This window comes from Cetorhinus maximus, chromosome 6 (assembly GCF_964194155.1).
Source record: "Cetorhinus maximus chromosome 6, sCetMax3.hap1.1, whole genome shotgun sequence".
In the NCBI taxonomy this organism is placed as follows: domain Eukaryota; kingdom Metazoa; phylum Chordata; class Chondrichthyes; order Lamniformes; family Cetorhinidae; genus Cetorhinus; species Cetorhinus maximus.
Genome location: NC_135884.1, coordinates 13,454,004 through 13,479,850, shown reverse-complemented (window position 1 = coordinate 13,479,850; position 25,847 = coordinate 13,454,004). Strand labels below are relative to the sequence as shown.

Below are 25,847 nucleotides of genomic sequence, written 5' to 3'. Positions count from 1 at the left end.
GGAAAGAGAGGTGTAAATGTTCAGCGAGGGAATTCCAGAGCTCAGGGTCTAGGCAACTGAAGGCACGCCCGCCCACAGTGAAGCAATTAAAATTGGGGGTGCTCAAGAGGCCAGAATTGGAGGAGATCCCGGAGGGTTGTAGGATTGGAAGAGATTATAGAACTAGAGAATGGCGAGGCCATGGAGAGATTTGAATACATGAGGAGAATAAAGACACTGTGACAAGATAAGCCACATCAATGTATGGGACTCAATATTTAAACATGTAATATTGCTTATTGAATGGCACAAGCAGGAACCTAGGACGGAGCTGCCTATCATCTTTATCAGAGAGGGAACATGAGAAAAAGAAAGCTTTAAATAGTAAGGGAAAGAAATAACGAATTTTTTAAAAATAAATAATGTAAAAACAACTTCTCCCTTCACACAGACTCAGTGTGAATTTCTACAACACCAATACTTACATGTACAGTACTCACCAAAGCGTGTTCTCTTCAAAAGTTGACTGTTATAAAGCATTAATTTGATGATTTCTCATCACAGTCTTCTGAACAGTTCTGTCTGGCTGCTATTTTAATTTGTTTCTTTGTCTTATAAGCATTAATGACGCCCATGACAAATGCAAATTAACCTTTCGGCTGTAACAATCAAACTATTGTTCAGAACAACATAACATACAAGCACTCAGGCAAGTGCAGAATATTAATAAAAAACATTGTACTGTAATTATACATGGAACAATGGATCTTGGGGAGTCAGTTGCAAACTCCAGTTTAATTAAAGAGTTGAGAAGGTTTACGCATTAAAGAGGAGACATCAGGAATGGTTACAGGGCCATATTCCATTTGAGGGGTTCAAGTAATTCAGAGCTGGAAGGTAAAAACTGTTTGGATTGGTCTTCATCTCCATCATCTCTCCTGTATAAAACGTGACTACACACTTAATTCGTGGCTATGGTGTAAAGTGAAGTGCTTTATAAATACAAGTCTTTCCTTTCTCAAAACATGGTTTGATGAGGAATATAAAGCTAATCATCATTGAAAGATTGACAGGGCATGAAGAGAGTAATTGGGATGAGGCAGCAGATATCTCTCAGCTACCTCGACTACTGCTCCTCACACCCCACTTCCTGTAAGGACTCCATCCCATTCTCTCAGTTCCTTCGCCTCCATCGCATCTGTTCTGATGATGCTACCTTCAAAAACAGTTCCTCTGACATGTCCTCCTTCCTTAACCGAGGTTTTCCACCCACGGTGGTTGACAGGGCCCTCACGCCTTCTTCTCTCTCCCAGAAACATGATAGGGTCCCCCTTGTCCTCACTTATGACCCCACCAGCCTCCACATTCAAAGGATCATCCTCCACCATTTCCGCCAACTCCAGCCTGATGCCACCACCAAACACATCTTCCCTTCACCCCCCCCCAGTGGCATTCCATAGGGATCGTTCCCTCCGGGACACCCTGGTCCACTCCTCCATCACCCCCTACTCCTCAACCCCCACCTATGGCACCTCCCCATGCATACGCAAAAGATGCAACACCTGCCCCTTCACTTCCGCTCTCCTCACCGTCCAAGGGCCCAAACACTCCTTTCAATTGAAGCAGCATTTCACTTGCATTTCCCCCAACTTAGTCTACTGCATTCGTTGCTCCCAATGCGGTCTCCTCTACATTGGAGAGACCAAACGCAAACTGGGCGACCGCTTTGCAGAACACCTGCAGTCTGTCCGCAAGAATGACCCAAACCTCCCTGTTGCTTGCCATTTTAACACTCCACCCTGCTCTCTTGCCCACATGTCTGTCCTTGGCTTGCTGCATTGTTCCAGTGAAACTCAATGCAAACTGGAGGAACAGCACCTCATCTTCCGACTAGGCACTTTACAGCCTTCAGGACTGAATATTGAATTCAACAACTTTAGATCTTGAACTCCCTCCTCCATTTCCACCCCCTTTCCATTTCTTCCCCCTCCCTTTTGTTTTTTCCAATAATTTATATAGATTTTTCTTTTCCCACCTATTTCCATTATTTTTAAATCTATACCTTTAATGCCCTGTTAGTCTTTCCACCCCACCCCCACTAGAGCTGTATCTTGTGTGTCCTGCCATCCATTCTTAATTAGCACATTCTCTTAGATAATATCACCACCTTCAACACGTCTTTGTCTGTGACATCTTTTGATTATCTGCTCCTATCACTGCTTGCTTGTCCCTACATCCACCCCACCCAACCCACTTTTCTCCCCCCACCCCCCACCCCCACCTTAAACCAGCTTATATTTCACCCCTCTCCTAATTTTACTCAGTTCTGTTGAAGGGTCATGAGGACTCGAAACGTCAACCTTATTCTTCTCCGCCAATGCTGCCAGACCTGCTGAGTTTTTCCAGGTAATTCTGTTTTTGTTATGTAGATATCTCTCAGTATTGTGCTAAGTGCTGGGATGCACCTTTTAAGTAGGCAGCCCAGGGATAAATCTGATTGTGGGAGCTTGTTGTAGATTGTTTCTACAAGTATTTTTTTTTTCTTTCTCTCTCTCTCTCTCCCCAACTCTCTTTCTCTTTGTACACTGTTTGGCACAATGAAGGAAAAGAGACTGGATATCATTTTTGTAACACATTATTTCAATAAATGTTTGTTGTAGATATCCTCAAAATCACATTCAAGAACTCCACACCCTACCAGCAAATGCTCAGTGAACAGCAGCATTACACCGGATAACTCTCCTGTTCACCGTACCCAAAACTCTCGAGTCCATCAAAATGTTCCAAAATACAGTTAGCAACATCCACCATGTGCCAACAATGTCATCATGACATTGCCTCTTCATCACCAGTTCAAGTGGTTGGCTGGCTGCTCCGCCAATCACACGCCGGAAAATCAACTTCATTGAGCAAGGAAACAGTCCAAGTGAAAGTCAGGGGAATTTGAGTTCTAAGATAAACAAAACACTAAAGGGTGAAATTTCCTCTTGTGTGCCCCTGATTTGGAGTTTTGCCAGCTTGGGACCGTGTACTGAGGAACTATTGGACACAGCCTTCCGAACTTACAGTTTGTGGATAATAGCTGCCTATGTGTGATTTCCTGGTTTGTGCTACCGGTGGGCAAGCTTCTATATGGGGAACACACAAGCAGAAAATTTACCCTCAAGTCGGGTGGCAAACCTCCACCTCTTGTATAACGGTAATGTCCTTTATGTTGCATTGAAGCCACTCTCATGAATTCCCGACTGTTTAATGTAGTTGGCAGATTACTTGATATTTTCAAATTGTAGAGGTAGGAATTTATAAGCATATGTTAGCTTAGAGTAATTACGGAGGATACTGAAGTTATTGATGGTTTGGTCTATGTTAAACTCCAGGTAGCTAATTGGTGAGGGATGAAATAAAAGCCAATCTTTACTCTGTTTAGATTTATTCATAAAATGAAATATGACAAATATAAAAATAGAATTACCTGGAAAAACTCAGCAAGTCTGGCAGCATCGGCGGAGAAGAAATCAGTTAACGTTTCGAGCCTTCATGGCCCTTCGGCAAATATACACCTCCTAACTCAACCAGACTACAGTGTTAGCAAGTGTCTCTTTATATGTGCTCAAGTAACAACCCATTCAATTCTCTCCACCTGTATATACTTAACCACAAATTACATGCAATTAACAGCCTGGCTTATGTGCCAGTAATGTTGGCTGCCCACTGGCCATGGAACGAAAGGAACATAGCAAAATTAGGTACAGAAGGCCATTCAGCCACTCGGATCTGCTCCACCATTTAATGAAATCACGGCTGGTTTGCAGCTCAACTTCATTTAGATCGTAGAATGGTTACAGCACAGAAGGAGACCATTTGGCCTGTCAAGCCCATGCTGGTTCTCTACAAGAACAATTAAAAAAATTCTTTCACAGGATATGGGCATCGCTGGCTAGGCCAGCATTTATTGTCCATCCCTAATTGCCCTTGAGAAGGTGGTGGTGAACTGTCTTCTTGAACTGCTGCAGTCCAAGTGATGTAGGTACACCCACAGTGCTGTTAGGGAGGGAGTTCCAGGATTTTGACCCAGTGACAGTGAAGGAACAGCGAAATAGTTCCAAAATAGGATGATGTGTGCCTTGGAGAAGAACTTGCAGGTGGTGGTGTTCCCATGCATCTGCTGCCTTTGTCGTTCTAGGTGGTAGAGGTCGTGGGTTTGGAAGGTGGTGTTGAAGGAGCCTTGGTGAGTTGCTGCAGTGCATCTTGTAGATGTTACACACTGCTGCCACTGTGCATCAGTGGTGCAGGGAATGGTTGTTGAAAGTAGTGGATGGGGTGTTAATCAAGCAGGCTGCTTTATCTTGCATGGTGTCAAACTTCTTGAGTGCTGTGGGAGCTGCACTCATCCAGGCAAGTGGAAATTATTCCATCACACTCCTGACTTGTGTCTTGTAGATGGTGGACAAGCTCTGCAGAGTCAGAGGAGAGTTACTCTCTGCAGAATTCCCAGCCTCTGACCTCTTGTAACCACATTATTTATATGGTTAGTCCAGTTCAGTTTCTGGTCAATGGTAACCCACAGCGTGTTGATAGTGGGGGATTTGGTGATGATAATGCTATTGAATGTTAATGGGAGATAGTTGGATTGTCTCTCGTTGGAGATGGCCATTGCCTGGTGTGAATGTTATTTGCCACTTGTCAGCCTAAGCCTGAATTTTGTCCAGGTCTTGCTGCATATGAGCATGGACTGCTTCAGTATCTGAGGGGTCGGGAATGGTGCTGAACATTGTGCGATCATCAGTGAACATCCCCACTTCTGGCCTTATAATGGAGGGAAGGTCATTGATGAAGCAGCTGAAGATGGTTGGGCCTAGGGCTTGGAGTGTAGTGCTGCCACCTCTAACCAAGGTCTGGGAAAGGGGGTTGCAGACGTTTCCAAACACCGGGGCCTGGGTGGGGGCGGTGGGGGAGGTGGGCAGTGGGAGTGCTATGGGGGGGGGCCCAGGCTTGATGTTTTAAACGGAGTTCTCATCTTCCACACGGAGCAGCCAGAGCTCAGGACCTGACAGACCGGCTTTAAAAAAAATCGGAACTTCTGGGCTGAGAGCTCCGGTTTTTTGGTCAATTTCACTTGTTGCTGCGCTGCTGCAGAGGAAGCTGGGGAGTTTGGGGAGTAGGGAAGGGTGGGGGTGTTGGCCGGTGTGGGGGGTGTGTGGGGGGAGTGAGTGGGGGGTGGGAGGGGCAAGGGTGTGTCTAAACTGAGTTTTGCAGCTCCCGCCGGGGTGAAAGCGACGCAATGACTTTCGCAGGAGTATTGACGGAGCTTTAAAAAAAACTCCGACAGCAGATCACAAAGTTTAAACAGGATTCGGTCAGGTATGGGGATGAGATGGGGGGGTGGGGGGGCGTTGAAGCGGGACTTGGGCTGGGTATTGGCAACTGAAGGGGAACCAGGCTGGGGTGGGCGAACAAAGTTCTTTCATGACAAGCCCTTGAAGGCTGGCTGAACTAGTGCAGCTTTCGGATATAGCTCGAGGTTGAAACTTTGAGCAGCAGTGAGTACCGGCTCTCCGAAGTTTGGGGTTTATCCAGATCACTCACTGGAAAACCTGTTGCCCAGCTTTTGCTGCTTCTCCGGGGGCGGGCTCTTCCCACAGATTGAAAAACCAGTAAAATCTGGGAAATAAGAATACTGGGACGAACTGGTCTTATATACCTTAAAATGGAACACCAGTAAAAACCAGGAACTAAGGGTACTGGTCCGAACTGTTTTTTTTACCCACTCCCTCTGTTGCCATTTGGTAAACTCGTCCCTTCCTCCTTTCAGAGTTTCCTCTCTGTTGCCCTCAGCAGAATCATGGTGAGAAATGTTAAAAGCTGCCTGTTGTGTTAGACTGAACTGACCTCCGCGTTTCACGAGTGGGGGCACCAAGTCCAAATGGGGCTGGACTGTGGCATGCTTCTCCCTCCCTCAGTTTTATGGCCATACCAGAGGCTGCCTTTATATAAAAAAAGGGCATTTCTATTAGCACTGTTCACAATCTCAGGATGTCCCAAAGACCTCGATATGTTCCTTTAGAGTATAGTCACTGTTGTAAATGCAGGTAATAGATTGGAGATTTCACGTTGACAAATTTTAGAACAAAGGTTGGGATGATATGGGTGGAGAGGGGGCTGGGGAGGAGGGCATAGGGGGTGTTGGGGAGGCTGGGGGCAGGGGTGGGGAGGAGGTTGGAGCGGGTTGGGATGGAAGGGGTAGTTGGGGTAATTCTCAGTGAAATCCACTCCATTAATTGTCTGACTGGACATTCGACCTGTAAGATTGGTGTTGATTTTAATCCTCACTTATGCCTCCAATATTGAAGCTACTTATTTCCGGGAGTAACACATGCAGAGGGATTTGGCTTATTGATGGCAACAATCAGAACTGGAGACAAATCCTCTTGTAACCACATAGGAGTGCGTGACTTGTGACACAGAGGCGGCTGGAGCAAGGACCATGTTGAATGAGTTCGACCTGCATTATTATGTGGGTTGCAAGGGCAAGTTTGGCCACAAGTTTCTCGAGTTTGAGTTCAGGCCTGAAAAAAATTACAGACCTTACAACCCTTTGCACACAGCTCTCTCATAAACAGGCGTTTCAGGGTCTTTGAAGCTCAAGGTTCCTGGGATCTAAAACTGCATCAATATCCCCAAACACCCTGCAGCTTTTGCCTACTGAACATTAATTCCTTGGCTGTGGTGGCCTGACGATGTGAAACACAATATAGTGTTTGTATTCCTTGCTGGCAGCTTTACATGGAATTTATAGCACAGAAACAGGCCATTTGGCCCACCTCATCTATGTTGGTGTTTATGTTCCACACAAGCCTCTTCCCACCTTTCTTGATTACACTATCAGGGTAACCTTCAGCTTCTTTCTTCCTCATGTGTTTATCAAGTTTCTTGAATGTATCTAAACTGCAATCATAGAATTGTTACAGCACAGAAGGAGGCTATTCAGCACATTGTCTCTGTGTCAGTTCTCTGCAATAGCAAATCAGCTAGTCCCACTCCTCCACCTTTTCCCTGTAGCCCTGTAAAATCTTTTCTCTTCGGATAATTATCCAGTTCCCTTTTGAAAACCACATTTGAATCTATCTCCAGGCTCAGGCAGTGCATTCCGGATCCAAACCACTTGTTGCATAAAGAAGTTTTTCCTCATGTCATCTCTGGTTCATTTGTTCATCATCTTAGGGTCCTTGACCTTCTGCCGATGGGAACAGTTTCTCCCCATTTACTCTATCCAGATCCCTCATGATTTTGAACACATCTAACAAACCTCCTCTCAACCTTCTTTTATTCAAAGAGAACAGACCCAGCTTCACCAATCTATCCACATAACTGAAGTCTCTCATCCTTAGAATCATTCTCGTAAATCTTTTCTGCACCCTTTCTAAAACCTTCATACCCTTCCAGTTGGGGCTGAGCCAGTGTTTTATGAAGGTTCATAATTTACTTGCTTCTGTACTCAGTGTCCCTATTTATAAAACCCAGGATCCAGTATCATTTATTAACTGCTTTCTCAACCTGCCCTGCCACCTTTAATGATTTATATACATATACACCCTGGTCCCTCTGCTCCTGCATTCCTTTAGAATTGTATCCTTTATCTTATGTCACCTTTCTTCGATCTTCTGACCAAAATTTTATCACTTCACACTTATCTACATTAACCTTCACCTGCCATGCGTCTGCCCAGCCTGTCTATATCCTCTTGAAGTCTAACACTATCCTCCTCACAGTTCACAATACTTCCAAGTGTAGCATCATCTTCAAATTTTGAAATTGTGCATGTACACCCAGGTGTAGGTTATTAATATAAATCAATAAAAGCAGTGGTCCCTCTATATACTATCCCCCAGTCAGAAGCAAGTAAAGCTTTCTGTAATTCATGTTTTTAATAGGCTTGAATGAAATAATCAAACTGTTGCATAATGAAATTCTATCTATGATAAAGACTAATGATTCAAAATACCACATGGTTCAAAATAAAATGCCTACCTGCACTAATATTTTCACTTAAAAAGCAGAGCCTTACTGATATTTGGGGAAGCAAATGATTAATACATAGGAAGACAATGTAATAATAGATTTAGAAATGATATGGCCAACACATTTTCTTGGAGCTCCTGCACCTCAAAATTTCACACTACACCTCTGCCCTGCCTAGGACACTATCCTGAGGAACTCCTGCAGTGATGTCCTGGGACTGAGATGATTGACCACCAACAACCACAGCCATATTCCTTGTGCTAGGTATGTCTCCAACCAGCAGAGATTATTCCCCCTGATTACCATTGACTCCAGTTTTGCTAGGGCTCTTTGATGCTATACTCAGTCAAATGCTGTCTTGGTGTCAGGGACAGTCAGTCTCACCTCACCTCTTGAGTTCAGCTCTTTTGTCATTGTTTGGACTGAGGCTGTATCAGGTCAGGAGCTGAATGACCCTGGTGGAACCCAAACTGAGTGTCAGTGAGCAGGGTATTGCTGAGTAAGTGCCGCTTGATAACATTGCTGATGACCCCTTCCATCACTTTTCTGATGATCAAGAGTAGAATGATGGGGTGGTAATTGGCTGGATTGGATTTGTCCTGCTTTTTGTGTACAGGAAATACCTGGGCAATTTACCACATTGCCGGCTAGACGCCAGTGTTGTATCTTTACTGGAACAGCTTGGCTTAGGGCACAGCTAGTTCTGGAGCACAAGTCTTCAGTACTTGCCAGAATATTGTCATGGCCCATAGCCTTTACAGTATCCAGTGCCTTCAGCCATTCCTTGATATCACGTGGAGTGAATTGAATTGGCTGAAGACTGGCATCTGTGGTACTGGGGACCTCCGGAGGAGACCAAGATGGATCATCCACTCGGCACTCCTGGCTGAAAATTGTTGCAAATGCTTCAGCCTTATCTTTTGCACTGATTATGCTGGGCTCCCCCATCATTGAGGATGGGGATATTTGTGGAGCCTCCTCCACCACCATTCACGGCTCAATGTGGCAGGACTGCAGAGCTTAGATCTGATCCGTGACTATGGGATTGCTTATCTCTGTCAAAGCCTACATGCGGCTTTCGCTGTTTGGTATGCAAGTAGTTCTGTGCTGTAGCTTCACCAGGCTGACACCTCATTTTTAGGTATGCTTGGTGCTGCTCCTGGCATGCCCCCCTGCACTCTTCATTGAACCAGGGTTGATCCCCTGCCTTGATGGTAATGGTAGAGAGGAGGATATGCCGGGCGATGAAGTTACAGATTGTGGTTGTATACAGTCCTGCAGTTGCTGCTGACCCACAGTGGCCCATAGATGTCCAGTTTTGAGTCGCTAGATCTATTTGAAATCTATCCATTTAGCATGGCAGTAGTGTCACACAACACGATGGAGGGTATCCTGAATGTGAAGATGAGACTTTATCTCCGCAAGGACCGTGCTTTGGTGACTCCACCATGGACAGATGTGTCTGTGACAGGTAGATTGGGAAAGAATAGGTCAAATGTGTTTTTCCATCTTGTTGGTTCCCTCACCACCTGCTGCAGATCCAGTCTAGCAGCTATGTCCTCTAGGACTGGGCCAGCTCAGTCAGTAGTTATGCTACCAAGCCACTCTTGGTGATGGGCATTGAAGTCCCCTCTCAGAGTACATTCTTTGCCCTTACTACCCTCAGTGCTTCCCCCAAGTGATGTTCAACATGGTGCAGTACTGATTCATAGCTGAGGGTTTGGGGGGAGGGCTGGGCAGAGGGCAGTGCACTGGTAGGCAGTAGGTGGCAATCAGCAGGAGGTTTTCTTGCCCATGTTTGACCTGATGCCATGAGACTTCATGAGGTCCAGAGTCAATGTTGAGGACTCCCAGGGCAACTTCCTCCCAACTGTATGCCACCTCTGCTGGGCCCATCTTGCCAGTGGGACAGGACATACCTAGGGATGGTGGTGTTGGTGTCTGTAAGGTATAATTCCATGAGTATGATTGTGTCAGGGTGTTCCTTGACTAGTCTGTGGGACAGCTCTCCCAACTTTGGCACAAGCAGGGTCAACAGATTGGGTTTGCCATTGTCATTTCCAGTGCCTAGGTCCATGCATCTGGTTTTTTTGTAGGCTTTGATACGACAGGTAGGCCATCTCAGAGGGCCTTTGAAGAGTCAACAACATTCCTGGAGTCACATGTAGGCTCAGTAAGGACAGCAGGTCATTAGTGAACCAACTGGGTTTTATACAATAATTGACAACGGTTTCATGTTCACTATTACAGGGACTAGCTTCTTAATTACAGATTTATTTCCTGAATTTAAATTCCTCCAGCTGCTGTGGTGGAGTTTGAACCCATGCCCCCAGAGCATTAGTCTGAATTACTAGTCTGATGACATTATCACCTCACCACCACCTCTCCACTGGCAAGTTGGCTAGTCTCACTCCCTTGACCTTTCCCTTAGGCCTGTTATTTTTTTTTCTTCAATAATTCTCCAAATCCGCTTTGAAAGCCATGATAGATTCTACCTCCACTGCCCTTTCGGGTAGTACATTTCAGATCCTGATCACTCACTGCAGAATAAAGTTTTTCCTCGTGCTGTTTTTGATTTTTTTGTTTTTACGTTAAATTGGGGTCCTCTAGTTCTTGACCCTTCTGTCAGTGTGAACAATTTCTCTCTATCTATCTGCCTAGACCCCTCATGAACACTTCTATCAAAATTCCTCAGGGTAGAGTCCTAGGCCCAGCCATCTTTAGCTGCTTCTTCATAAGGTCAGAATTGTTCGCTGATGATTGCACGATGTTCAGCACTTTGTAACTCCTCAGGAACTGAAGCAATACATGTGCAAATGCAGCAACAAGACCTGGACAATATCCAGGCTTGGGCTGACAAGTTGCAAGTAACATTCGCGCCACACAAGTGCCAGGTAATGACCATCTCCAACAAGAAAGAATCAAACCAGCACCCCTTGACATTCAATGGCATTACCATCGCAAAACCCCAACATCAATATCCTGGGGGAATTACCATTGACCAGAAACTGAACTGGACCAGCCATACAAATACTGTGGCTACAACAGCAGGTCAGCGGCTAGGAATTCTGCAGAGAGTAACTCACCTCCTGACTCCCCAAAGCCTGTCCATCATCTCCAAGGCACAAGTCAGGAGTCTGATGGAATACTTCCCACTTGCCTGGGTGAGTGCAGCTCCAACAAAACTTAAGAAACTTGATACCATCCAGGACAACGCAGCCCACTTGATTGGCACCCCATCCACAAACATTCACTTCCCCACTACCAGTGAACTGTGGTAGCAGTGTGTACCATCTAAAAGATGCACTGCAGGAATTCACCACGGCTCCTTTGTCAGCACATTCCAAACCCATGACTGCTACCATCTAGAAGGACAAGGGTAGCAGACACATGGGAACATCACCACCTAGAAGTTCCTCTCCAAGCCACCATCCTGACTTGGAAATGTATCGATGTTCCTTCACTGTCGCTGGGTTAGAATCCTGGAACTCCCTCCCTAACAGCACTGTGGGTGTACCTACACCAGATGGACTGCAGCAGTTCAAGAAGGCATCTCACTACCATCTTTCCAAGGGCATTACGGATAGGCAATAAATACTGGCCTAGCCAGCGACATCCACATCCACAGCCATGAATGAATATAAAAATCTCCTCAACCTCCTCTTCTCCAGGGAGATCAACCCCAACTTACCCAATCCATGTACGTAACTGAAGTCTCTCATCCCTGAAATCATTCCCATTTTTTTTCCGCACTCCCTTTAATGCCTTCACATCCTTCCTAAAGTGTGATGCCCAGAATTGGACACAATGCTCCAGCTGAGGCTGAACCAGTGTTGTCTAAAGGTCCACCATAACTTCCTTGCTTTTGTATTTAGGTTGCCAATCCTCCAGGATTGGCCTGGAGTCTCCAGGAATTGAAAATCAATCTCCAGGACACTGCTGTGTGCAACCCTGTGGAAAAAAATCATCGGAATTTTGAAAAAGATTGCTGCTTTCGTCATTTTCTTTAAATATTTCTCTTTACCAGTTGTAAAAATATTGAAAATTGAGGGAAAAATGGCTGTTTGGCTGACAGTCAAGCATCATCCAATAGGGTAATGAGCCTTTTTTGCTTTTTAATTGGTGTAGGAAGGCAGTGATTCACAAGGATGGATGTGTTGGTCAACTAATGGCTGCAGTGTGGGGGGAAAGTCTTGCAATGAAACCTCCAGGAATACATTGAATCACAGTTGGCAACCCCATTTGTACTCCATGCCTTTATAAGACATTTGATAAGGTGCTACATCAAAGGTTATTGCAGAAAATATACGCCAATGGTATAGGGGGTAACATATTTGTATGGGTAGAAATTGGCAAGCTAGCAGGAAACAGAGGGTAGCCATAAATGGATCTTTTTCTGATTGGCAGGATGTGATGAGTGGTGTGCCACTGGGATCAGAACTGCAGCCTCAACTTTTTACATAAATGACTTGGATGAAGCGATATTTGGCATGGTTGCTAAATTTGCTGATGACACAAAGATAGGTAGGAAAGTAAGTTGTGAAGAGGACGTAAGGAGGCTGCAAAGTGGCATAGATAGGTTAAGCGAATGGGCAAAGATCTGGCAAAAGGAGTATAATGTGGGCAAATGTGAAATTGTCCATTTTGGCAAGAAGAATAAAAAAGAAGCACATTATCTAAATGGTGCGAGATTGCAGAGCTCTGAGATTCAGGTGTCCTAGTGCATGAATCACAAAAGGTTAGTATGCAGGTATAGCAGATAATCAGGAAAGCTAACAGAATGTTATCATTTATTGTGAGGGGAATTGATTACAAAAGTAAGGAGGTTATGCTTCAGTTATCCAGGGCACTGGTGAGACCACATCTGGAGTACTGTGTACAGTATTGGTCTCCTTCTTTAAGGAAAGATGTAAATGCGTTAGAAACAGTTCAGAGAAGCTTCACTGGACTAATACCAGGAATGGTTTTATGAGGAAAAGTTGGGCGGTTTAGGCTTGCATCCGCTGGAGTTTAGAGGAGTTAGCGGTGACTTGATCAAAACCTTTAAGATCCTGAGGGGTCTTAACAGAGTGGATGTTTCCTCTTCTGGGAGAATCTAGAACTAGGATCACAATTTAAAAATAAGGGGTTGCTCATTTAAGACGAAGATGAGGTGAAATGTTTTCTCTCAGAGAGTTGTGCGTCTTTGGAACTCTCTTCCTCAAATGGTGGTGGAAGCAGGGTCTTTGAATATTTTTTTAAGGCAGAACTAGATAGATTCTTGATTGACAAGGGGCGTGAAAGGTTATTGAGGGTAGGTGGGAGGTTACAATCAGATCAGCCATGATCTTATTGAATGGTGGAGCTAGGCTTGAGAGGCCGAGTGGCCTACTCCTACCCTATGTTTGTATGACACCATATTAAGTTCATTCTCAACCTGTCCTGCTAGCTTCAACAATTTGTGCACATACACCCTATATATGGGGCGTTATATCTCTTGAATCCTTAGTTCACAGAATCACAGAATGGTGTAGAAGGAGGCCATTCGGCCCATTGTGTCTGCACCTGCTCTCTGAACATTTTAACTTGGTGCCAATCTCCTGCCTTTTCCCTGTAACCCTGCACATTGTTTCTTTTTAAATAATCATTGCCTCAGTTGAACCTGCCTCCACCACACTTCCAGGCAGTGCATTCCAAACCCTAACTACTCGCTGTGTGAAAAAGCCTTATCTCACCTCACATTTGCTTCTTTTGCAAAATACTTTGAAACTGTGTCCTCTGGCTCTCCATCCGTTTACGAGCGGGAACGGTTTCTCCCTATTCACTCTGTCCAGACCCCTCATGATTTTGAAAACTTCTGTCAAGTCTCCTCTCAGCCTCCTCCTCTCCAAGGAAAACATTCCTAACTTCTCCAATCTTTCGTCATGTTTAGGGGAGGTGATGGTGTAGTGGTATTGTTGCTGGACTAGTAATTCCAGGTAGCCCAGGTTCAATTCCTGCTATAGCAGATGGTGGAATTTGAGTTAAATAAAAATCTGGAATTAAAAAGTCTAAGGATGAAAACCATCTGTGGTTCACTAATGTCCTTTTGGGAAGGAAATCTGCTGGCCTATATGTGACTCCAGACCCACAGCAATGTGGTTGACTCTTAAATGCCCCCTCTGGACAAGAGCAATTAGGGATGGGCAATAAATGCTGGCCTAGCCAGCGATGCCCATGTCCCATGAATGAATTAAAGCAAAACTGAAGAGTCTCACCCCTGGAACCACAGCTAAGAGAACAATCGATCAGTTTCAGTGTTGAAATACACTCTGTCTTTTGGGGCAAAAGATTCCAAATTTCTGTAACCCTTTGTCCCCCTGATGCCCCTCTCAAATGGACTAGCTCTAAGTTTAAGACCGCAGGCGAGTTCTAGGAAAGGAGATGGGCTGCTGGAAAAAGTTGGGTCAATGAATCAATCCACCGCTGGTTCTGGGTTGGCGGCGTGTGAGCTGTGAACTACAATTCCCAGCAAGCTGCTGCAGAAAAGGGGTGGGAGACTGGCTCATACTCATTGCGAAGGTGGCTTTGACCTTTATGATGCAAGGGGTAAGTTTCCGAGAGGCATGATGCGTCCTTCTGGACCCTGGGCACATCGCAAAGGAGACACGGGGACCCGCACACACACACACACGCACACAGACACGCTGCAGGGAAAGGGAGATAAGAGAACCCAAAGCGAAACCAGCGAGGAACTGGAGGCAAAGGAACCACAGCGCTAGAGAAAAATAGCCCGCAGCGTTTCTAGCTATCTATCTCTGTATAAAATCCAGCCCTTCCTGCCAGAACCTGCAAAAGAAAAAAGGCCTGAAGATTAAGCAGGTTTGTGACAGTAGAAAATCCACTGCATTGTCTCAGTGAATGTTATGATCAGCAAGGTGGAAGAAAGTTTCTTTTTCAATATTTATCCTGCGGGATCTGTCGTTGTTCAGCACTGTCGATTGGACAGGATGGTATAGGGACAAATCCCAGGTACAATGATTGCATTAGCCTCAGTGTTACATTGTAGGTATTTTCCTGCATTAGCGGAGACAATAAGAGCCTATTGTAATCTGCCTGAGTGCTCTGTGACTGAGAAGGTGCAGATTAACCATAGATGGTTGGGACAAAACAAAAACAGAATTACCTGGAAAAACTCAGCAGGTCTGGCAGCAGGATGCTGCCAGACCTGCTGAGTTTTTCCAGGTAATTCTGTTTTTGTTTTGTCTGCTGCCAGACCTGCTGAGTTTTTCCAGGTAATTCTGTTTTTGTTCTGGATTTCCAGCATCTGCAGTAGTTTTTTGTTTTTATCTAATAGATGGTTGGGACTGTCCCACCCCTCCCCCTTTAAACCAGCTTATATTTCACCTCTTTTCTATTTTACTTAGTTCTGTTGAAGAGTCATACGGACTCGAAACGTTAACTGTGCTCCTCTCCGCAGATGCTGCCAGACCTGCTGAGTTTTTCCCAGGTATTTTTATTTTTGTTATGGATGGTTGGGAACTGTGCTGGGTGAAGTGATCAGTTTGTTGATAGTCGGCAATCACCACGATTCATCTGGGCAGGGGAGTCGGGAGGTTAAATCGTCTGTATGTGGAACTTTTGATTCAAAGTAATCGAACCATATGGTGCTTGCTTTAGCCGCCTGTTGTGTGCTGGAAAGAGGAACTGAGCTGATTACCGTCATCCGCATGGTCTCAGTAGCAGGACCAGAGCTGCTTGGGAGCTAAGGTCAGAAAGGTGCAGTCTCCTTCTTCCTGGCCAATTATTTATTTATTTAGTGTTTGTTCACCCTCTTGATGCCCAGCTAAAAGCTTGGACAGTGTAATGTTGCCTGCAACGAGCAGCTTCAGATGTGCATGGGTGATTTGCCTTCTGAGTTATATTTTTAGTCGACCAACTTCCTCATTGTGAGGGAAGCACCTGAACTCTATTTGGCAGTACTCCAGGATGAGATTAGTAATTTAGTCCATGCCAAGCTGCTACTGTGAAGTGATCACCTCTGCTGGTTCTGAAGGGTGGCCTCACACAAACTGCCAACAGATAGTTTTTTATCTTTAACTGCTCTGGCTGATAATCTGAATATTTCTTCAGCTCCAGATAGAACTTTGATTATTTGAGGGCCGCCAAACCACAGTGACTACAGGGCAGGGTGAGGAGGCAGGCCCCAAGTTACCTCAGCCGGACCAGGGATTGAACCCCCCTATGCTGCTGGTGCTATTTTGAACTACCCGCTTAACTGTCGAGCTAACCAGCCCCCCTAACCTGGATACTGGGCCTTCAGCAAAATTGCCTGGTTTTCACTCTGTTGAGATAGAGCAAGGGTGCTCTGCTCCGACAGATTGCTGCCCAGGAAGCAAGGGCAAAGATCTACCCCGTCATCTTCTCAGCTCGTAGAATTGTACAGCATGGAAGAGGCCATTCAGCTCACCATTGGCTCTTTGAAAGAGCTATCCAATTTAGTCCCACTAGCTCTGCTCTTTCCCTTTTTATGTACTGAACGAATTCCCTAAAGAAAGTTACTGTTGAATCTGCTTCCGCCACCCTTTCAGGAAACACATTGCAAGTGTTTTTTTAAATTTATTCCCTCACGGGATGTGAGTGTTGCTCGCATTTGTTGTCCATTCCTAATTGCCCTGAAACTCAGTGGCTTGCTTGGCCATTTCAGAGGGCAGTTAAGAGTCAACCATTTTGCTGTGGGTCTGGAGTCACGTGTAGGCCAGAGCAGGCACGATTTCCTTCCTTAAAGGACAATCGCAAACCAGATGGGCAACAATCGATGATCATTTCATAGTCACCAATACTGAGACTAACTTTTAATTCCAGATTTTTAAAAATTAATTGAATTTAAATTCCGCCAGCTGCCTTGGTGGGCCAGAACATTAGCCTGGGCCTCTGGATTACTAGTCCAGTGACATTACCACCACACCACCATCTCTCCCAGAACAACTGAATGAGATAAATAAATTTCTCATCTCTCCCTGGCTCTGTTTTTGCCAATTATCATAAGTCTGGTTACTGACCCTTCCGGTGAAAACAGTTTCTCCCTATCCACTATGTCAAAACCCCTCATCATTTTGAACACTAAATTAACGAGCAACCATGTTCCATGTTCATTTATGCAGGAACCAGCTTTGTAATATCCGCGCACTGTTTCTTTTGTAGGCACATAGGAACGGGAGGAGGCCATTTAGCTCCTGAACTGTCCTGCCCTTCAGTGAGTCCATGGCTGATCAGTGACCCAACTCTAATTACTCGCCCTCCCCTCCCTCAGCTTTGTCCTGCATGAATGTGGCAGTGTCAGTCACATGGGGAGAGTGCGACACGATGGAAGTATACCCAAAAACCACAATTTCGCATTGTAGTAATGTATATTTGCACACTAAAAGAGATGGTCACTGACGCTCCTGTATGACTCTGTTTTTGAAATCTAATCGTCAGTCCTGGGAGACAGAATAGCAAAGAATAAATCCAATTCAAGTGCGTAAAATTTCTTTATTTCAAATGCCATCAAATTACTTTGAAGAAGAATGACACTTGATGGGTAATAGACACAGTGCTTACCACAGGGTATGATTGTGGTTATTATCTCTGGACTAGTAATCCACAGGCCTGATCAGGAGACATGAGTTTGAATCCCAACATGGCAGTTGTGGAACTTAAATTCAATTGATTAAATAAATCTCAAATAACAAGTTCAAAACTTGTTATTCTTGTTATTCAAAACTTCAAAACAAAACTCAGTAATGGTGCCCATGAAACTACTGGATTGTTCTAAAAGCCCATTTGGTTCACTAATGTCCTTTAGGAAAGGAAATCTGCTGTCCTTACTTACTCTGACCTGTATGTGACTCCGGACCCACAGCAATGTGGTTGACTGTAATTGCCTTCTTAAAATGACCTAGCAAGCCACTCAGATGTATTTATGAAGGCAGCTCACTGTCATCTTCTGAAGGACAATTCAGGTTGGGCAATAAACGCTGGCCTTGCAATCGACACCCACATTCCGTGATTGAATAAAAAAAAGTGTAGTGTAGAAGAGCGGCTAAAAAGAAGACCTGGAGACAGTAACTACTACATAGAGGAGTGGGCGAAAAAAGGACCGGGAGGCAGTAACCAATACCTAGCAGATCTGCCCAGTCCAGTCCAGCCTGTGGCTCCAAATTGGAGCGTACGCGTTCTGAGAGAAATCAATGTATAACATCACAGGAAAACAGATAAGTGATTGTGATTATTTTGTTTGTTTATCTTCAAAACTCATGCAACTTATTAGCTAATTGTAAGGTCTTATTAGTTGTCATGAGGTTTACTTGTAGTAGTAAAGGTCACTGAGAGTAGCACTGTTTATTAATTATAAGTAAATTAAAAATAAATAAATTAATACATAATTAAGATGGCAGGGCAGGTGATGTGTTGCGACTGCAGAATGTGGGATATCCAGGGCAAACACCTCTGTAGTAAGTGTCTGTGGCTTGAGGAACTTCAGCTTAGAGTCATTGAACTGGAGGCTGAGCTGCAGACACTACGATGCATCAGGGAGGAAGAAAGTAACCTGGACACTTTGTACCAGGAGGCAGTCACACCCCTCAGGATAGGGTCTTCTGATTTGATCAGTGGTCAGGGACAGGAGGGTGTGACTGCAAGTAAGGCAGGTATGGGGACGGAGAAGGTAGAAGTGGAGGACCCTCAGCCTTTGCAATTGTCCAACAGTTTTGAGGTTCATGCAGCTTGTACGGATGAAAGTGGAGGCTGAGAAAATTGACCATAGCACCATGGTACAGGAAGCCATTCGAGCGTTGGGGAGTGAATAGGAATGTAGTGGTAGTTGGGGACAGTATAGTCGGGGGATAGACACAGTTCTCTACAGCCAAGAGTGGAAGTCCAGATGGTTGTGTTGCCAGCCTAGTGCCAGGTTCTGGATATCTTCCCTGGACTAGAGAGGAACTTGCAGTAGGAGGGAGAGGATCCAGTGGTCTTGGTCCATGTAGCTACCGATGACATAGGTAGAACTAGGAAAGAGGTTTTGCTGAGGGAGTAGGAGCAGCTACAGGCTAAATTAAAAAAACAGAACCTAAAAGAAATCTCTGGATTACTACCTGAGCCATGAGCAAATTGGAGTTGGCTTATTCAGATTAGAGAGCTAAATGCATGGTTCAAAGATTGGTGTGGGAGCAATGGCTTTCGATTCATGGGGCACTGGCACCAGTTCTGGGGAAAGTGGGAGCTGTAGCGTTGGAATGGTCTTCATCTGAACCATGCTGGGACAAGTGTTCTGGCAAGTTGTATAAATAGGGCAGTAGAGAGGGCTTTAAACTAAATAGGCAGGGTATCAAGTTTGGGAAGATGTGATAAACTAAATAGAGAAGACAAGACAAGAGAACAAAGTAGGAATAAGGGAAATAACAAACAAAGCATGGCAGGAAGGGACAGTGTACAAACCTAAGAGTGCACCAGCAGATAAGGCTAGAGGTTATACAAATAGTAAAAAGACAGAACTAAAGGCTGTGCATCTGAATGCACATAGCATTCATAACAAAACAGATAAGCTCACAGCACCAGTAGAAATAAATATATTTGACCTGAAGGCCATTACAGAGACATGGCTGCAGGACCGGGACTGGGACCTGAATATTCAAGGGTTACTTGACATTTAAGAAGGACAGGAAGCAAGGTAAAGGTGGATCGATAGCTCTGTTAATTAAGGATGACATTGGTACAATAGAGAGAGATTACCTTAGTTCCGGAGAGCAAGACGTAGAATCAGTTTGGGTCGAGGTGGGAAATAGTAAAAGTAAGAAGTCACTTGTGAGAGTGGTTTATAGGCTCATAACAGTAACAGCACTGTAGGACAGGTACAGGAAGAAATATGGGGGCTTGTGAGAAAGGTATGGTGATAATCATGGGTAATTCAAATCTACATATAGATTGGACAAATCAAATTGGCAAAGGTAGCCTGGATGATGAGTCCATAGGGTGTTTTCAGGACAGTTTCTTAGAGCAGCATGCTTTAGCACCAACCAGAGAGCAGGCTGTACTAGACCCGGTAATGTGCAATGAGACAGATTTAATTAATGACTTTGTAGTGAACGCGCCCTAGGTAGCAGTGATCATAACATGATTGAATTTTTCATTCAATTTAAGGGAGAGAGGAGTGGCTCTAAGACTAAAATTGAAATAAGGGTAATTACGAAGGCATGAAGACAGAGCTTATTCAAATGAACTAGGAAATTAGGTTAAGGGATAGGTCGGTAGGGATACAGTAGCAGACATTTAAGGATACATTTCAGAATACTCAGAAAAGATACATTCCAGTGAGAAAGAAAGACTCTAAGGTTAGGACTTACCATCCATGGTTAACTAAAGAAGTTAAAGATATTATCAGATTGAAAGAAAAAGCGTAGAATTCCGTAAAGATGAGTGGCAGATCAGAAGATTGGACAGAATATAAAGAACAGCAAAGAATGACTAAAAGATTAATAAGGAGGGGGAAATTAGAGTACAAGAGAAAGCTAGCTAGAGATATAAAAGTGGATAGTAAGAGTTTCTACAAGTATATAAAAAGAAAAAGAGCAAGTAAAGTGAGCCTTGGACCTCTGGAGAGTGAGAACCGGGAATTAATAAAGGAAAATAAGGAAATGGCGGATGAATTGAACAGATATTTTGCATCTGTCTTCACTGAAGAAGACACCAGTTACATCCCAGAAATAATTGTGAATCAGGAGGTGAAAGGGAGGGAGGAACTTTAAACAATTACAATAAGGAAAAGGGTACTGAGAAAATTATTAGAACTAAAAGCTGACAAGTCCCCAGGTCCTGATTGACTTCATCCTAGGGCCTTAAAAGAAGTAGCTTTTTTTTATTCATTCACAGAATGTCGGCTGCGCTGGCTGGGCCAGCATTTATTGCCCATCCCTAGTTGCCCTTGAGAAGATGGTGGTGAGCTGCCTCCTTGAACCGCTGCAGTCCATGTGGTGTAGGTACACCCACAGTGCTGTTAGGGAGGGAGTTCCAGGATTTTGACCCGGCGACAGTGAAGGAACGGCGATATATTTCCAAGTTAAGATGGTGAGTTACTCGGAGGGGAACCTTCAGGTGGTGGTGTTCCCATGTGTCTGCTGCCCTTGTCCTTCTTGGCGGTAGTGGTTGTGGGTTTGGAAGGTGGTGTTGAAGGAGCCTTGGTGAGTTGCTGCAGTACATCGTGTAGATGGTACACACTGCTGCTAATGTGCATCAGTGGTGGAGGGAGTGAATGTTTGTGGGTGTGGTGCCAATCAAGCGGGCTGCTTTGCCCTGGACAGTGTCCAGCTTCTTGAGTGTTGTGGGAGCTGCACTCATCCAGGCAAGTGGGGACTATTCCATCACACTCCTGACTTATGCCTTGTAGATGATGGACAGGCTTTGGGGAGTCAGGAGGTGAATTACTTGTCGCACGATTTCTAGCCTCTGACCTGCTCTTGTAGCCACAGTATTTATATGGCTAGTCCAGTTCAGTTTCTGGTCAATGGTAACCCCCAGGATGTTGATAGTGGGTTTTTCAGTGATGGTAATGCTACTGAACATCAAGGGGTAATGATTGGATTCTCTCTTGTCGGGGATGGTCATTGTCTGACACTTGTGCGGCACGAATGTTACTTGCCACTTGTCAGCCCAAGCCTGGATATTGTCCAGGTCTTGCTGCATTTGGACATGGACTGCTTCAGTATCTGAGGAGTCGCGAATGGTGCTGAACATTGTGCAATCATCAGCGAACATCCCCACTCCTGACCTTATGATAGAAGGAAGGTCATTGATGAAGCAGCTGAAGATAGTTGGGCCTAGGACACTACTCTGAGGAACTCATATGCTGGAGCTGAGATGACTGACCTCCAACAAATACAACCATCTTCCTTTGTGCTAGGTATGACTCCAATCAGCAGAGAGTTTTCCCCCTGATTCCGATTGACTCCAGTTTTGCGAGGGCTGCTTGATGCCACACTCTGTCAAATGCGGCCTTGATGTCAAGGGCAGTCACTCTCACCTCACCTCGGGAGTTCAGCTCTTTTGTCCATGTTTGAACCAAGGTTGTAATGAGGTCAGCAGCTGAGTGCCCTGGCGGAACCCAAACTGGGTGTCAGTGAGCAGGTTATTGCTAAGCAAGTGCCGCTTGATAGCACTGTTGATGACCCCTTCCATTACTTTACTGATGATGGAGTGTAGACTGATGGGGCAGTAATTGGCTGGGTTGGATTTGTCCTGCTTTTTGTGTACAGGACATACCTGCGCAATTTTCCATATAGCCAGGTAGATGCCAGTGTTGTAGCTGGAACAGCTTGGCTAGGGTTGCGGCAAGTTCTGGAGCACAAGTCTTCAGTACAATTGCCGGAATATTGTCGGGGCCCATAGCCTTTGCAGCATCCTGTGCCTTCAGCTGTTCCTTGATATCATGTGGAATGAATCGATCTGGCTGAAGACTGGCATCTGTGATACTGGGGACCTCCGGAGGAGGCGGAGATGGATCATCTGCTCGGCACTTCTGGCAGAGGATTGTAGCGAATGCTTCAGCCTTATCTTTTGCACTGATGTGCTGGGTTCCTCCATCATTGAGGATGTGGATATTTGTGGAGCCTCCTGCTCCAGTGAGCTGTTTAATTGTCCACCACTATTCACGACTAGATGTGGCAGGACTGCAGAGCTTAGATCTGATCCGTTGGTTGTGGGATCACTTAGCTCTGTTTATCACTTGCTGTTTGGCACGCAGGTAGTCCTGTGTTATAGCTTCACCAGATTGACACCTCATTTTTAGGTATGCCTGGTGCTGCTCCTGGCATGCCCTCCTGCACTCTTCAATGAACCAGGATTGATCTCCTGGCTTGATGGTAATGGTAGAGTGGGGGAAATGCCGGGCTATGAGTACAATTCTGCTGCTGCTGATGGCCCAGTGCACTATGGATGCCCAGTCTTGAGTTGTTAGATCTGTTCAAAATCTATCCCATTTAGCACGGTTGTAGTGGCACACAACACTGAGATAGTAGATTGGTGTTAATTTTCCAAAATTTCCTAGATTCTGGAAAGGCCCCATCAGATTGGAAAATAGCGAACGTGACTCCTCAAGAAAGGAGGGAGTCAGAAAGCAGAAAACTACAGGCCAGTTAGCTTAACATCTGTCATAGGAAAAATGCTGGAACCTATTATGAAGGAGGTTTTGGCAGGGCACTTAGAAAATCTCAATCCCAACCAGGCAGAGTCAACATGGTGTTGTGAAAGGGAAATCGCGTTTGACTAACTTATCGGAGTTCTTTGAGGAAGTAATAAGCAATGTGGATAAAGGGGAAGCTGTGGATGTGCTGTACTTAGATTTCCGGAAGGCATTTGACAAGGAGTCACATCAAAGCTACTGTGCAGAATAAGAGCTCATGGTGTAGGGGGTAACATATTAGCATGGATAGAGGATTGACTAGCTAACAGGAAACAGAGTAAATGGGTCATTTTCGGTTTGGCAAAATGTGACGAGTGGAGTGCCTCAGGGATCAGAGCTGGGGCCTCAACTATTTACAATTTACATTAATGACTTGAATAAAGGGACCGTTCTTTTTACCATGTGGAAATTGCTGATGTACAGTGGGCTGACTGCTATATTTTACTGACTCACACGCCTTCTGGCTGTGTTTTGTTTACACATTCTTCATTTGTGTAACCACCTTTGTTATATTTAGTACTGATTCACTAGGTTGGTCACTCGGTTAGTCACTGGGTCACTAGAAGGTTCACTAGGTTGATCCCGGGTATGGAGGGATTTTCTTATGTGGAGAGGTTGAGTAGGTTGGGCCTGTACTCAGTGGAGTTTAGAAGAATGAGAGGCGACCTTATTGAAACATATAAGATTCTTAAGGGGTTTGACAGGGTAGACGCTGAGAGGTTGTTTCCACTTGTGGGAGAGTCTAGGACCAGAGGGCATAATCTCAGAGTAAGGGATCCTCCATTTAAGACAGAGATGAGGAGGAATTTCTTCTCTCAGAGGGTAGTGAACCTGTGGAATTCTTTACCGCAGAGGGCTGTAGAGACTAGGTCGTTAAGTATATTTAAGACTGAAATAGACAGATTTTTAATCAGTAAGGGAATCAAGGGTTATGGGGAAAAGGCGGGAAAGTGGAGTTGAGGATTATCAGATCAGCCATGATCTCATTGAATGGCAGAGCAGACTCGAGGGGCCGAATGGCCTACTTCTGCTCTGACGTCTTATGGTCTCATGATTATATATTTCTAAAAGCCATTTGTCCTTCATCTGTCTGGTTGCTAAAGGACAGCAGGCCTTTTGAATGATATCTGTCTTATTTTATTATCCATCCTTTCTGTGTAACATTGTACGAAAAGTATGAGTGTATGAGTCAGAGAATCATATTGCCCTATCAAATAACAGATTAAATTCCTTTTTCCATATTGTGCTGTTTATTCCTTACCATTTTGCAGCTGTATCCAGTATAGCCTTTGTTGCTAGTTTTTAAACTTGGATAAAAATTAATTTATCACTGTAGCATACAGAAGACTTCTCAGGCTGTCCCCCAGGATCGAGAATGACTTGCTTCACTCCAGTTCGATGGGTTCTGAAACGTCACGTGTGGGGCTTGAAGGGTTGGGTGGATGGGTTGTTTTGGAGGCTTGTGCGCTCCCTCCAACATCTTGACTATGCCTCTGCACGTTCTCGATGTGTTCGGTACCTTCCCGAATAAACCTCCTCCATTTTGGTCGGTCAGGAGCCAGGAACTTGCATGAGTCAGCGGGGATGTTTTATGTCTTCAGGGCTGCTTTGAGGACATCCCCCAAGCGTTCCTGCTGTCCTCCTGGGCGTCTCCTGCCCTGACCAAGTCCCGAGTTTTCCAAGCCCACGACTGCTACCATCGAGAAGGACAAGGGTTGCAGACACATAAAGAACAGTTACTTGGGGAGTCTGGTGTCAGGCATACGAATGACATGTCCTAATCCTGTGCTTAACGCTTCGATGTTGGGCATGTTGGTTTGGGAGAGGACACTGCTGTTGGACCACCTTTCTTGCCACTGGATTTGGAGGGTCTTGCGAAGGCCCTTGGTGGTATTTCTCCAGTGCTTTGAGGTGCCTGCAGTAGACTTGGATAACCTACAGAAGTATGTATAAGTAACATGTGTTAATACCATTTACAATTTGGCAATAGTGAAGGTTAGACGGTTATCTATCAGACGTGACTTCTGCCTCTCCTAAGCGGTCCCATTTGGTCTAGAGTGTGATCTCAGGCTCTCCTGGATGGTCCGGCATTGCCCGGAGACAGTTCTGGCTTTTCCAGATGCACCATCTGGTGTTACGTTGCGCAGATCAAACTGGGAATTTCTTAGGTTCAATCCCTGGTCTGTATTGGGTTATCTGATTTCAGTAGAGGAGTGTGACAATCAGCCTGAACTGTTCCTGGAGGAGGAAGAAGGAAATCAGTCAGGTTTCCTGCTGTAGATCGCTGGCCAGTGGTATAGATTTGAACTTGTGTTGTCTTGGTGGTTAATTCAGGCCTCTAGATTGCTAGTGCACCAACAGTACACTATACGCTAGACTACAGCACCGTACCCTGCAGTGCGGTGACAGGCTATGCAAAGGCATCATTTGGCATTTGCTGCAAATGGAAACAGAAAACCCGAGCCGAAATAGTTCACAGGTAGTTGAAGCTTCAATTTGTCACATTGTCCACTTTAACAGCCTCACTCTTTGGCAACATTTCTTGTGGCAGACTGCGTCCAGAACTTGACCCTCTAACGCCCATGCGTGGACGTGTATCTGCAGAGTTGTTTCATTTAGAACCAAATCCTAAGCAAGTGTATTTCCCTGAGGGAGTTTGAAGGGAGGATTTAAATGT

At 45.0% G+C, this 25,847-nt stretch overlaps 1 protein-coding gene across 1 annotated transcript in view; it reads left to right on the top strand.

Moving 5' to 3' along the window:
- The first annotated feature begins 14,575 nt into the window (after positions 1-14,575).
- mon1a (MON1 secretory trafficking family member A) overlaps positions 14,576-25,847 on the top strand; it is a 30,819-nt gene continuing 19,547 nt past the window's right edge. The window contains exon 1 of the mRNA XM_078543200.1: positions 14,576-14,838. The gene's annotated coding sequence lies outside the window, so the exon portion shown is untranslated. The remainder of the gene's footprint in view (positions 14,839-25,847) is intronic.